The 12,618-nt window shown below is 38.0% G+C and overlaps 1 long non-coding RNA gene across 1 annotated transcript in view; it reads left to right on the top strand.

Annotated features, from left to right (window-relative positions):
• LOC150011507 (uncharacterized) overlaps nt 1-11,119 on the top strand; it is an 82,886-nt gene extending 71,767 nt beyond the window's left edge. The window contains exon 4 of the long non-coding RNA XR_016510660.1: nt 10,901-11,119. This is a non-coding gene — a long non-coding RNA (uncharacterized LOC150011507). The remainder of the gene's footprint in view (nt 1-10,900) is intronic.
• Nucleotides 11,120-12,618: the final 1,499 nt, after the last annotated feature.

Raw genomic sequence — 12,618 nt, 5'->3', positions numbered from 1 at the left:
CACACAGTTCTCCCAATCACCATCAGCTGCCCCATGTATTTTCCTGAATCTCACTGATGGTCTGAAATCTCTTTCCTTTTCAAAGGTGATTTTAGTTTTGAGGAAAACCAGAAGTTGCAGGGTGCCAAATCTGGACTGTGGGGGTGGGGGCGGGGGGCTAAGTCACCTGGGTGATTTGATGTTCCACCAAAAAATTCTGCAGGAGACGTAATGCATGAGCCAGTGTTTTGTCTTGATGAAGCTGCCAATCACCAGTTGCCCACAGCTGCGGCCTTCTGAGTCATCCAAATGGTTTCTGCGGAGGAATGTTCAAGCTTAATGTAAAACTTGAAGCAGATTTGTTGCTCTACTCAGTCATTTTGAATGCAATGGCCATGCAGTACACATGCTCACTCACATCTACCACCCCCACTGACCAGAACAGTGAAGTCACCATTGTTCATACATGCACATTCCAGTCCGCTCTCCTTGGCTGCCAGGGTACATCAATGTTCTGCAAACTTTTTCCAGACAGACCTCCTCGTATGTAACAAGGAGCAATACACAGGCAAAGGAGAGAGTGGAAAGAAATGTTACAGAAGTAGGCAGAAGACAAAAAAATGTAGGTATGCGAACCATTCAAAGGAATTTGGATTTTATTATGATTGAAAAAGTGAGAAGCTAGTACAGTATATGCTTTATGAAGACCACTATGGGTCCAAAAAGTGGGAAGTAGACAAGGGTAGGGGGGGCAAGAGTGAACACCTGAGAACAGCTGGGAGACTGTTGCAGTGGACTGGGTGGGAGATAAGGGAGATCTGGACCAGAATTCCTCAGTGGGATGGAAGAAAAGCGGTCACCTTTGGGCCATACTGGAGGTGTGATAGACAGGTCTTGTGTATGATTGAATATGAGACATGAGGAGAACAGGATGAAAAGTAGGTGCCACTTTTTCTGGTCTGGGTGTGTGATGGGGCCATTTACTGACATGATGAGAAGCACATTTGGACAGAGGTGGGAAGGGAAGAGGCCAGGAATCAGGAGTTCCACAGTAGCAATGTTAAGTTTAAGATGCCTGTTAATTACCCAAGAAGAGCTGTATAGTAGGTAACTGGTTATGTGAGTCTGGAAATCAGAGGAAAGGTCAGAACTGGATGTACTTGGGAGTCGTAAGCATATGGCAGGTATCCAAGACCATAGGCCTAGATGAGATCACTACAGAGAAAAGAAAGAGTTTTGAAGAACAAAGGAGAGTGGGAAAGAGGAACTGTTGTGATGGGATAATATCAGGAGCCCATGAGGTCAGGGAGTCAGGGAAGCTTAGAGAAGGAAACATTTCAACAAAGACTGAGTAAGCAAACAAATCAAATGATAGATAGAAAGTTGACCTATAGGAATATTACAAAATGAAATCATTTGGTGACTTTAATAAACTTCATTTCAGCAGAGTGGATTGAGGCGTGATGATAGGAGTGAAAAGGAGACAGATAAACATGGACAAATTCTAGAGAGAACTTGAAGTAAGAGGGTTTGTTTAAGCATTTTTCTTTTTGACATAGATGTCATTAAGGCATATTTGTATGCAGATGGAAATAGCAGACATGAGGGAGAAAGTAAAAGAAAAAGATTATTTTGGAACCAAAATCTTTGTTAAATTCTCTCACACTCAAAATCAGATAAATATGTTAGGTGATGGATGTGTTAATTGACTAGATGATAGGAATTCTTTCATAATGTATATGTATATTAAATCACTATGATATACACTATAAATATATTATAATTTTATTTGTCAACTATACCTCAATAAAGCTTTAAAAATTCTGAAATTTAAGAACTGTTCCTCATCTTTTAAAGAAAAAACTTTTCATAAAAATACAGTAGAGCTCAGGCCAGTGTGGCTTGGTTGGTTGGAGCATCATCCTGTGGAGGCAAAGGCTGTGGGTTCGGTTCCTGGTCAGGACATATACATAGATTGTGGGTCCTGATCAATTTCTCTCTCTCTCTCTCTCTCTCTCTCTCTCTCTCTCTCAATCTCTCTCTCTCTCTCTCTCCATTCCTCTCTTTCTAAAGAGCAATGAAAAAAAAGTGTCCTTGGGTGAGGATAAAAAAAAAAAAAAAAAAAAAAGACAGATCCTTAATTTACATAAGAAAAAGGAAAGGAGAAAGCCATTAGATATATATCCCCTAAACAAAATAATACTGATTTTTTTTCTGATATTTCAAACTCCTCAGTCTTAAGCATAATTATTAGAATCAATATGGTATTACTGATATCCAATAATATACAATCTCTAATTACTAAATTTATTATTGCAATCTCCATTTTCTATCTGTATTTCCCTGTTGGCATTTACTGCAATACCATGAAATGCTGGCATTCACCAAAATGCCAATAGCATCGATTAAAAAGTCCATCTTCGTACATGACGCTGGAGAGGAAGAGTGTTCTAAAAAATTGCATTAATATAACTAACTCCTTTGTATTTAATTAAAATAAATGACTTTTCTGTTTGATTTATAGACATATAAACCAAAAAAGAAAAGAAATACAGTACTTGTTAAAATGAGATGAAATAAAAAACAAAAAAGGAGGCATTGGCCTTAGGAGAAAGGCATTTATCAATTTTTCATAAGAGGAAGGGAAACCAAGTACATGGGTCCTATTGTAGGTGGGTTAGTAGATATGGTGATGAAAAAACAAAATAAAATAAATAAGTGGTGAAAAAACAGTAAGAGACTCCTTAAGACTTGAGGATTGACTAAATGTTAGAAATGGAAGAGGTGTGAGAAGCAGTTAAAGGATTCCAGCATTATAGATGAATGTGTATGTGGGGTGGGGGAAGGAGGTGCAGCTGACAACACCATTGATCAGTCTGTTCATTCATTCACCCACTCACTCAACAAGGGGGAGCATGAATAAGACAGACACCATCCTTGTCCTCCCAGAGTTTTTAGTTGAGTTTACAATATAGTTTTTGAGGACTTCATTTTTAAAAATTATTTTATTTATTTATTATTAGAGAGAGGTAAAGGGAAGGAGAAAGAGAGGGGGAGAAACATTGATCAGTTGCCTCTTGCATCTACCCCAGACCTGCACCCCAGACCTGCAGCCCTGGCAGGTGCCCCAATCAGAGGTTGAATTAGTGACCTTTCTCTTTGTAGGCAATGCCCAACCAACTGAGCCACACAGGTCTGGGCTTGAGGACTCCATTTTTAATGAGATATTAGCAGCAAATGTATAGCTAAAACGTTGTTCTGTGGTCATAAATAAGAACAAGGGCTGTTTGTTGTTCCTGAGGTGTGTTCTTCAGTTAAGATATCTTGAGCTACTCTTATTTATTTACTTATCTATCTATCTATCTCTATTTTTTTAAAGACATTCTTCTTTTATTTTTTCATTTTTTATTATATTGTGTTCCAAGAAGCACTCTTTTTCTTAATGGTAAGAATTGCTTTTTATAATGACTGCATCAGGACATTTGAAGTCAATTGGCCAAAAATCTTTGTCCTTATACAGTTATAATCTTAATACCTTTAATCTTATACATACTTATGATTACATTCTATCATTAGATATGCTGATGTAATCATTCAAGTTATTACACTCTTCTAAGTGAAGATACAGCAGAGCATAATGATTAAGAGTATGGACTCTGGAATTGCCCAGATTTGAAGGACAACTTTACTGTATACAAATCACTTCACCATGGGGACATTACTTAGCCTTTCTAAACCTCAGATTTCTCATCTGTAAAATGGAAATAATACACAGAATGAGATATACACACACACAAATGAGTAACCTATATAAGTGGCAAATATGAATTAACTCTGTGGATTATCCAAATATCAGTTTCTTGGTTTTAGCATAGTATCATCATCGTGTGAGATGTTAACATTGGGTGAGGCTTGAGGAAATGTGCATGGGATTTCTCTATCCATTTCTTTACAACTTTCCATTAACTTACGGATATTTCCAAATAAAAGTTAGAAAAAATGTGAATAGTAATAGTACCCATTTCATAGGGTTTCAGGATGATTAAATGATTTGATATGCATATATAAAGTTTTAGAATAATGCTGGTGTACATTAAGCATTATACAAGTGTTAGTCATCTTTTAAAGGTAACTTTCATTACATCCACTGATTCATTTGTATATTTTAACACCCTGAGTACAACCATGTTTTTCCTCTTAAATAAGTCTTGGGAGAACTATCTATAATATGAATATTACATAGTAATCAAAGGTTTTTTCTTGCACCTGGGCTCTGGTGACTGCCTTCTTCTATCTCTTCGGTTTTTAAGGCTCCTGGGCAGGTCATAGAGGAACATCTTAGGTGGCCTCTGAAGTCTGGGATTCTACTCGTGATGAACAGGGGAAAATCTGCTTTAGAGTTGTCATTGTTATAGTTTCTCAAGGAAAGATTTCAGATACACATTTATGTATGTTAATAATATATGCAAGCATATACTTATTCACTGATGCCTTCATTCAAAGTCTATTGAACATCTTCCATATACCACAAACCTTTAAGACTTAGGGGACTATGAAATGAATAGATTGCAGCCCTCTGCTCTTGATAGCTCCACGGGGACAGACATGCAAGTGTATGATTGAAATACAATTTATTTTAATTCTGAAAAATAAAAGAAGGAAAAGAAATACAATGTGGTAATGCTTAAAATCTAAATGTGACAGGAAAGCTCAATGAGCAACCAATTTCCTGGGAAACTAGGCCATTCTTCAATGAATGTGATATTTGAGCTGCAGGTCAAATATATTGCTTATCTGTGGAATCACCTTGGTTGAAAAAGGTTGGAAATGGTTTTATTTCCATGGATAAATACATGGACATATAACCAAGGTCAGTATATAATATACTATGGAACCATAAGTTATAGGTGAAAAATGAGACCAAATCTTTTCTGTTGCATAAATTTTTATTTAGTAAAAAGCTAGATAGCCTAATTATGTAAAAGACTTACTTAGCTTACTTTCTGTAAAGTGTTAATCATTCACAAACATGGTTACTAATACATAGTATATGCCTGTTTATTGAGAATCAAAATTGAGTAGCTCAGAAAAGAGCCATTAAAAACATATTTGTTGATTTATTTAATGGGAAATGTTTACTAGCAAATGTCAAAGATTTATTATTAAAATTAACATCAAGACAATACCGCATAAACATTAAAAATCATGGACTTTTAAAAGGCCTTAGAAAACTTTAAAATGAGCTTAAGTTTAGATTATCATTACTAAATATATTTGACTAAATGAAAATTTTCTGAAAACTTACTATTTTAGTATTTTAAAAATAGTAATGGAGCAAACAAAATATTAGGTAACCCTGATCTGTTTCACCCACATTATCCCCATCTGAGGATTGCTAATTCTTTCAGTTGCTCAGGTAAAAATGTGCACTCTATTTGGGTTCCTCTCTTTTTATTTCCTGTCTTACTTTAATTTCTAATAAAGGATTTGCCTTCTAGTATTGTGTAATTTGTATACTTATAATTTGTTTTCTGTCTCCCTCTGTTAGAATGCCATCTCACTATGGCTAGATTTGGGTCTCTTTTCTTCACTGACCTATCTCTAAACTAACTACTGGAACATAGAAAGAGCTCACTAAGTATTTGTTGAGCCTAAATAATTTACTATCATCTTACCCACTGTCTCTCCTCCTTCTCCCACCAATATCCTCTTGAACCCCCTCCAATTATGGCACCACACTCTCGGGGTTCTCCTTGCTTACTTGTATCATCTTCTTGTCTCCTTTGCTTTTTTTTTGTCTCTTTCCACTCAGAAGTGGACTAATGGAATACCACAGGAATCATTTCTTATACCTTCTTCCTTTGGATCTGCCTCACTCCTTAAGTGATCTCATCTAATCCCAAGCATGTGAAAACACCGACTCTCTGCAGTCAACCTACAAATTTATACCTCCAGGTCAAACATTTTCCCTCAGAGCATAATTACATTAAACTACTTGCTTATTTTCATATGGATGTTTAATAAGCATCTAAATCCTAACATGCCCCATGTTGAACTCTACTTTTTCTTTAAGATAAGCACATCCTGCAGTCTACCCATCTTTGTTAATGGCAACTCATGCTTACAATTGTCCAGGTCAAAAGTCCATAAATAATCATTAATTTTTCTCCTTTTCTCATACCTTTTGTCATTTGGTCAGATCTTCCAAATATGTTTAGTATCTGACCATCTCCAGCACTACCACCTTGAACCATGCCACGATTCTCTCTAGCCTGAATTATTGCTTGCTTTCTTATTGGTTTCAGGTGGTTCTCCAACCTACACCAAGATGATCTTTTGTTTTAGACATAAGTAAGATCCCTATGCTCAAAAGCCTCCAGGGACTACAATCTCAATGTGTTACATTTAAATCCATGCCCTGGCTGGTTTAGCTCAGTGGATTGAGCGTCGGCCTGCGAGCTAAGTGTCGCTGGTTCGATCTTCCAGTCAGGGCACATCAGAGAAGGAAAACTCTGACTCCAAAAAAACCTCCGCTGCCTTGCGGCATACCTCTTCAGGGGAAAGGCTAAGGGAGTAAACCCCGACAGAAAATCCGGAGCCGGAGTCCCTAAGGCGGTTTGACATTGTAGTCAACACCGGCAACTCCTGCGGCGCACCTGAACCCAAGCTGTATCGACTCCGTCTTTCCCTTGGACCCTTCAGCTGCGAAGAGAGGGGGGGTCTGCTGCATGGGCAACAGCAGACCCTCCATATTACCCTGCCCAGGCTCTGTAGCTTCAGCGTCATCGCAAGATGTCGATTCAACACGGGAGGAGACAGATACCATGTCACTCCTGAGTCGGACTGCACAGCCATTCTCGGCGGTGCAGATAGACCCTTAAGAAGCTACACCATCGTCTCTCGAGACGGACGGCTGCTGACGATGACATAGTAATATATAAATATACATGCTATATTTATATTTATAATTTAGTAAAGTGTTGGGCACTGTGAAAGAGAAAACCACAGGCCCAAAACACTGAACCTAGGTTTAATATCTGATCTAATTGTAGTTTCAAACCTCTCCAGGAATATAATCTTAATTAGTCAGTGTGGGATTTTCTGGTCAGTACTCATGAGGTAATCTGTCATGGTGGCTTTCTCCATACACACACACACACACACACACACACACACACACACACACACAGGAAACAGAAGCAGTTTGCATGGTAAGACTCCACTGTCCCTTAAGAGAAGATAACTTTGCCTGAAACAATCCTTTCTTTTTTTGTTAATGACTTTCTTGTCCCTCCACCCCTGCCCCACCGCCCCTTTCTCTCTATAAAAGCCTTCCATATTGTACAGCTTCTTGGATTGAGAGCTGTCAGCCTGCTCTCTTATCTATGAGTCTGTCTCTATGTTGCTTGTTAGTTCAGTTTCTTCATTAGATTCCACAAATGAGTAAAATCATAAAGTATTTGTCTTTCTCTGACTGGCTTATTTCACTTAGTTGAATGTTCTCCAGGGACATCCATACTGTTGCAAAGGGTAAAATTTTCTTCTTTTTTACAGCTGAGTAGTATTCCAGTGTGTAAATGTCCCATAATTATTTTATCCACTCACCTGTTGATGGACACTTGGGCTGCTTTCATATCTTGGTGATTGTAAATAATGCTGCAATAAACATAAGAGTACTTATGTTCTTTCCAGAGAAGGAAAACTCTGATTCCAAAAAACCTCCGCTGCCTTGCGGCATACCTCTTCAGGGGAAAGGCTAAGGGAGTAAACCCCGACAGAAAATCTGGAGCCGGAGTCCCTAAGGCGGTTTGACGTTGTAGTCAACACCGGCAACTCCTGCGGCGCACCTGAAGCCAAGCTGTATTGACTCTGTCTTTCCCTTGGATCCTTCAGCTGCGAAGAGAGGGGGTGTCTGCTGCATGGGCAACAGCAGACCCTCCATATCACCCTGCCCAGGCTCTGTAGCTTCAGCTCCACTGGAGAGGACACTCCAGCGTCATCGCAAGATGTCGATTCAACACGGGAGGAGACAGATACCGTGTCACTCCCGAGTCGGACTGCACAACCATTCTCGGCGGTGCAGATAGACTCTTAAGAAGCTACACCATCGTCTCTCGAGACGGACGGCTGCCGACGACTTATGTTCTTTCAAATTCATGTTTTAGGTGTCTTCAGATATATTCCCAGAAGAAGGATTGCTGAGTCAAAAGACAGATCCATTTTTAATTTCTTGAGAAAACTCCATACTGCTTTCCCCAGTGGCTGCACCAGTCTGCATTCCCACCAACAGTGCAGTAGGGTTCCCTTTTCTCTGCGTCCTTGCTAGCACTTGTTGTTTGTTGATTTATTGATGATGGCCATTCTGACAGGTGTGAGGTGGTATTTCATTGTGGTTTTTATTTGCATTTCTCTAAAGATTAGTGACATTGAGCATCTTTTCATGTCTATTGGCCATGTGTATGTCCTCTTTGGAGGAGTGTCTATTCAAGACCTTTGTCTATTTATTTTTTTAATTGGGTTGTTTGTTTATTGGTGTTGAGTTTTTAGGCTCTTTATACATTTTGGATATTAACCTCTTATCAGATTTATTGGTGAATATATTCCCCCATTCTGTGGGTTTTTAATTTTGTTGATGGTTTCCTTGACTGTGCAAAAACCTTTTAGTTTGATGTAGCCCCATTTGTTTATTTTTTTCTTTTGTTTCCCTTGCCTGAGGAGATATATCAGAAAAAAATGTTGCTTTGAGCAAAGTCCAAGATTTTACTGCCTGTGTTATCTTCTAGGATTTTTATGGTTTGGGGTCTAACACTTAAGTCTTTAATCTATTTTGAATGTATTCTTGTGTGTGTTGTAAGAAGGTGATCTAGTTTCATTTTTCTGTACATATCTGTCCAATTTTCCAACACCTATATTGAATAAACTATCTTTAGCCCATTGTATGTGCTTGCTTCCTCTGTCAAATATTCGTCGTCGGCAGCCGTCCGTCTCGAGAGACGATGGTGTAGCTTCTTAAGAGTCTATCTGCACCGCCGAGAATGGTTGTGCAGTCCGACTCGGGAGTGACACGGTATCTGTCTCCTCCCGTGTTGAATCGACATCTTGCGATGACGCTGGAGTGTCCTCTCCAGTGGAGCTGAAGCTACAGAGCCTGGGCAGGGTGATATGGAGGGTCTGCTGTTGCCCATGCAGCAGACACCCCCTCTCTTCGCAGCTGAAGGATCCAAGGGAAAGACAGAGTCAATACAGCTTGGCTTCAGGTGCGCCGCAGGAGTTGCCGGTGTTGACTACAACGTCAAACCGCCTTAGGGACTCCGGCTCCAGATTTTCTGTCGGGGTTTACTCCCTTAGCCTTTCCCCTGAAGAGGTATGCCGCAAGGCAGCGGAGGTTTTTTGGAATCAGAGTTTTCCTTCTCTGATGTGCCCTGACTGGAAGATCGAACCAGCGACACTTAGCTCGCAGGCCGACGCTCAATCCACTGAGCCAAACCAGCCAGGGCATCTGTCAAATATTAATTGACTATAAAGTTGTCAATTCTCTGGGCTCTCTATTCTTCCTATACTTTTTGACATCTATCCAACTTTTTGTTGTTGTTTTTAACTATTTTTTGGAAGCATAATAAATGACAAGATACACAACAATGTGTTATGTACGAATTAAACATATTGGCATCCTCTAGAACCTTCATTTGTGCCAGCAAGTCACTTTAATTATGGCATTCTGCAATAAATGCTTCCTGATATCACTGTTTTCATTTGAAATTTTGTTAAAACACAGGGTTCCTTGAAATTTTTCACATTTTGTTCCACTACAAAAAAAGAACTTGAAAACAACTAATAGAACATTGAGTATTCCTTACGCTTTTCCTTCTCTGCTTCTCACTAAAGTGAGAAACCTGTTAAAAGAATCATTTCATGATGCTGTGAAAAATAATAGTACAGTACCACAAATAAATTTGCTTGGTTAAGAGTTGTGGCTTAGAGTGAGGAAGGGCCTCATGGTCTTGGTACCTTGTTGTTTAGAAATTCTAGAATAGCATTGCCAAGTGCTCTAAGAATGCCTTTTGGAATATTTGTCTGAAGGGATCTTACGGAGGCTTTTCTGAGCCACTAGGCATTCATGAGCATGACTATACTGGCAGTCACACAATTTTCTGCAGTGAAGATCTTTGTATCATCTAAAAGTAGTTCAGAAAGAAGCCAGAAAGCTAAGCTGGAAGAAAAACAAATGATTTTACTTAGAAACATACAAAATGCTCTGAATTTGTACTTTTAATATACTTTTTACAAATATAACCGTATAATGTGCTTATGCTGTGCTAAGCATTAGAATACTTTCACCTTTAATTCTTATGAACTTAGAGGTTAAACCTTTACCCAAGGTTGTATTTTAGGATTTTTGTTTCAAGTGGCAGAAAGTCCAGAACTGCAGTGGCATGCATAGAAGGTTATTTTTTTCTTGTGTAAAAGTCTGTGAGGTGAGCCGTTATGATGCTTCATGGTGTCCACGGCCTTCACCCCCAGTCCAAAATGGAGGCATATGTGTTCTAAATGGGAGGAAGGAAGAAGAGGTCAAAGAAGGCATGCATGCTGCTCTTTCAGATGTTTCTCAGAAGCTTCCCCATGACACTCCACTTACATCCTATGGGTCAGAACTTAGACACATAGGCACGTCTGCAGCATAATAGGCTGAAAATGTAGTAGTTCTTTTAATCAGTGGCTTTGTCCCCAGATAATATTCCTATCTCTACGGAAGGAGAAGGCAGATATTGGGGATGAGTGGAAGTCTCTGCAGTAGTCATAGTGATAAAGGTGGGGTTTGAAATCAGTTATGTCTTACCCTTTTGTTTTTCCTAAACCAGATCTTTTCATGGAGAATGGTATAGAAAATATATTAAACTGGCCCTACTTTTTACATTACCAGGTTAACTGAAAGAAACAAACATGCATGGAAAGAAGCTGAAGAATCATAAATTGGGCTTCCAAGCTCCCTTGATATGAGTAAAGAACAATCTTCATAAGTATTCCAGTCCTCTCGAAAAGGAAGGACAATATTTTGAGGCCCACCTCTCTGTGCTGTCCAGTACACAGCCACCAACTAGCTATGTGTAGCTACTGACCATCTGAGATACTACAGTTTAGAAATGAGATGTATCGTAAGTTTAAAACACATCCTGAATTTCAAAGACTTAGTATAAACAAAAAATGAAATATATCTCAATAATTTTTATATTGATTACATGTTGAGAGTATAACATAAAATATATTATTAAATTAATTTCACATGTTTGTTTTTTTAAAATGTAGCTACTAGATTTAAAATAACATATGTATTTTGCATTGTGGATTCTATCACATTTCTACTGGAAATCAATTTGCCTAGAAGACAAAAGATTGTTCTACAGCTGCCCTATCACTGAAACAGTCTTTCAAAGTGCTTAGAGGATCTGTGAAAAAGTTATTTCTGAGGATTTTTTACAAAAGGGATGTGGCAAATTTGGCTCCATAATAAATGACCCCAGGTTCTTTCTGGGGTCTCTCTCCCAGTTTCTATAAAGTGTGAATAATATTGACTATCTCCTGGGTAGCATGTATGGATTGATGACAACACTTGGATTGTACTGAGCCTCTCTAGCCCACACTTTTGAGGCATGTGACCATTGTTCTTTCTAGAAGGATGGGATGATTTATTGAGATGACTTACTGAAAGCACTCTCTGGTTCATTTACATCCACAAGAGGAAATATTTCTGGGCTGGATTCAGTAAAAACAGCTAGTCAGCATAGCCTACTTGAAGAACATCATGATTTCTCAAAGATTACTGAAATTGAGTCCTCAAGCATATTTGCAAGTTCTGTAGTAACTTAGTAAGTCTTTGGATAGCTCAGGAGTATTGAATTCATTAAAGCAGTTAGGGGTTCTCTTGTTATCCTCTTATCTATCTTTATCTTTAGCTTCATGTTCCCTTTAGCAGTGATTGATCTACACTTTCCATTTGAAAATTTGATGTTCTCTATGTAGAAAAAGGAAGCAAGATTTAAGGAGTTCTGGAGTTTTCTTCCATTAATATTTTATTATATACTGTCGACAGCTAGTATATCTCTTCCTTGTTCTTCTCTTCTTAATATATTTTATATATGTATGCATATACACACTTATATAAATACATGTATCTTCTTAGTCTATTACATATATATGTATATGTGTGTGTGTGTGTGTGTGTGTGTGTGTATATATATATATATATATATATATATATATATATATATATAAAACTATTAAAAAATAGGGGACCAACTTTGATGTCTTAGAATTTTCATCAACTTCATCTCATTCCAGATTTCAAATATTCTATTTGTCCATGCTACCATTGGAATTATATTTTATTAACTTCACATTATTCAGTACCTGCATTGTTTGAACTATTTGCAAATTATACTAATATCAATTAAAACAATACATAACCTATAGCTTTTAAAATAACTATTTGAAAGGACTTAAAAAGACTTTCTTATTTAACAAATACTGTTCTTGATGGAAAAAATTAAAAAGTGTATTAATGATAAAGATAAGTAAAAGGAAATGGTATAAGTGAATAGGGGCAATTGCTGACTCAAAGTGGATTAGTTTTTTTTTAAGTGC

The sequence above is a fragment of the Furipterus horrens genome, unplaced genomic scaffold (assembly GCF_987537825.1).
Source record: "Furipterus horrens unplaced genomic scaffold, mFurHor1.1.pri manual_scaffold_4, whole genome shotgun sequence".
Taxonomy (NCBI): domain Eukaryota; kingdom Metazoa; phylum Chordata; class Mammalia; order Chiroptera; family Furipteridae; genus Furipterus; species Furipterus horrens.
The sequence above is the reverse complement of the archived record's forward strand: the minus strand, read 5'-3'. Positions and strand labels throughout refer to the sequence as shown.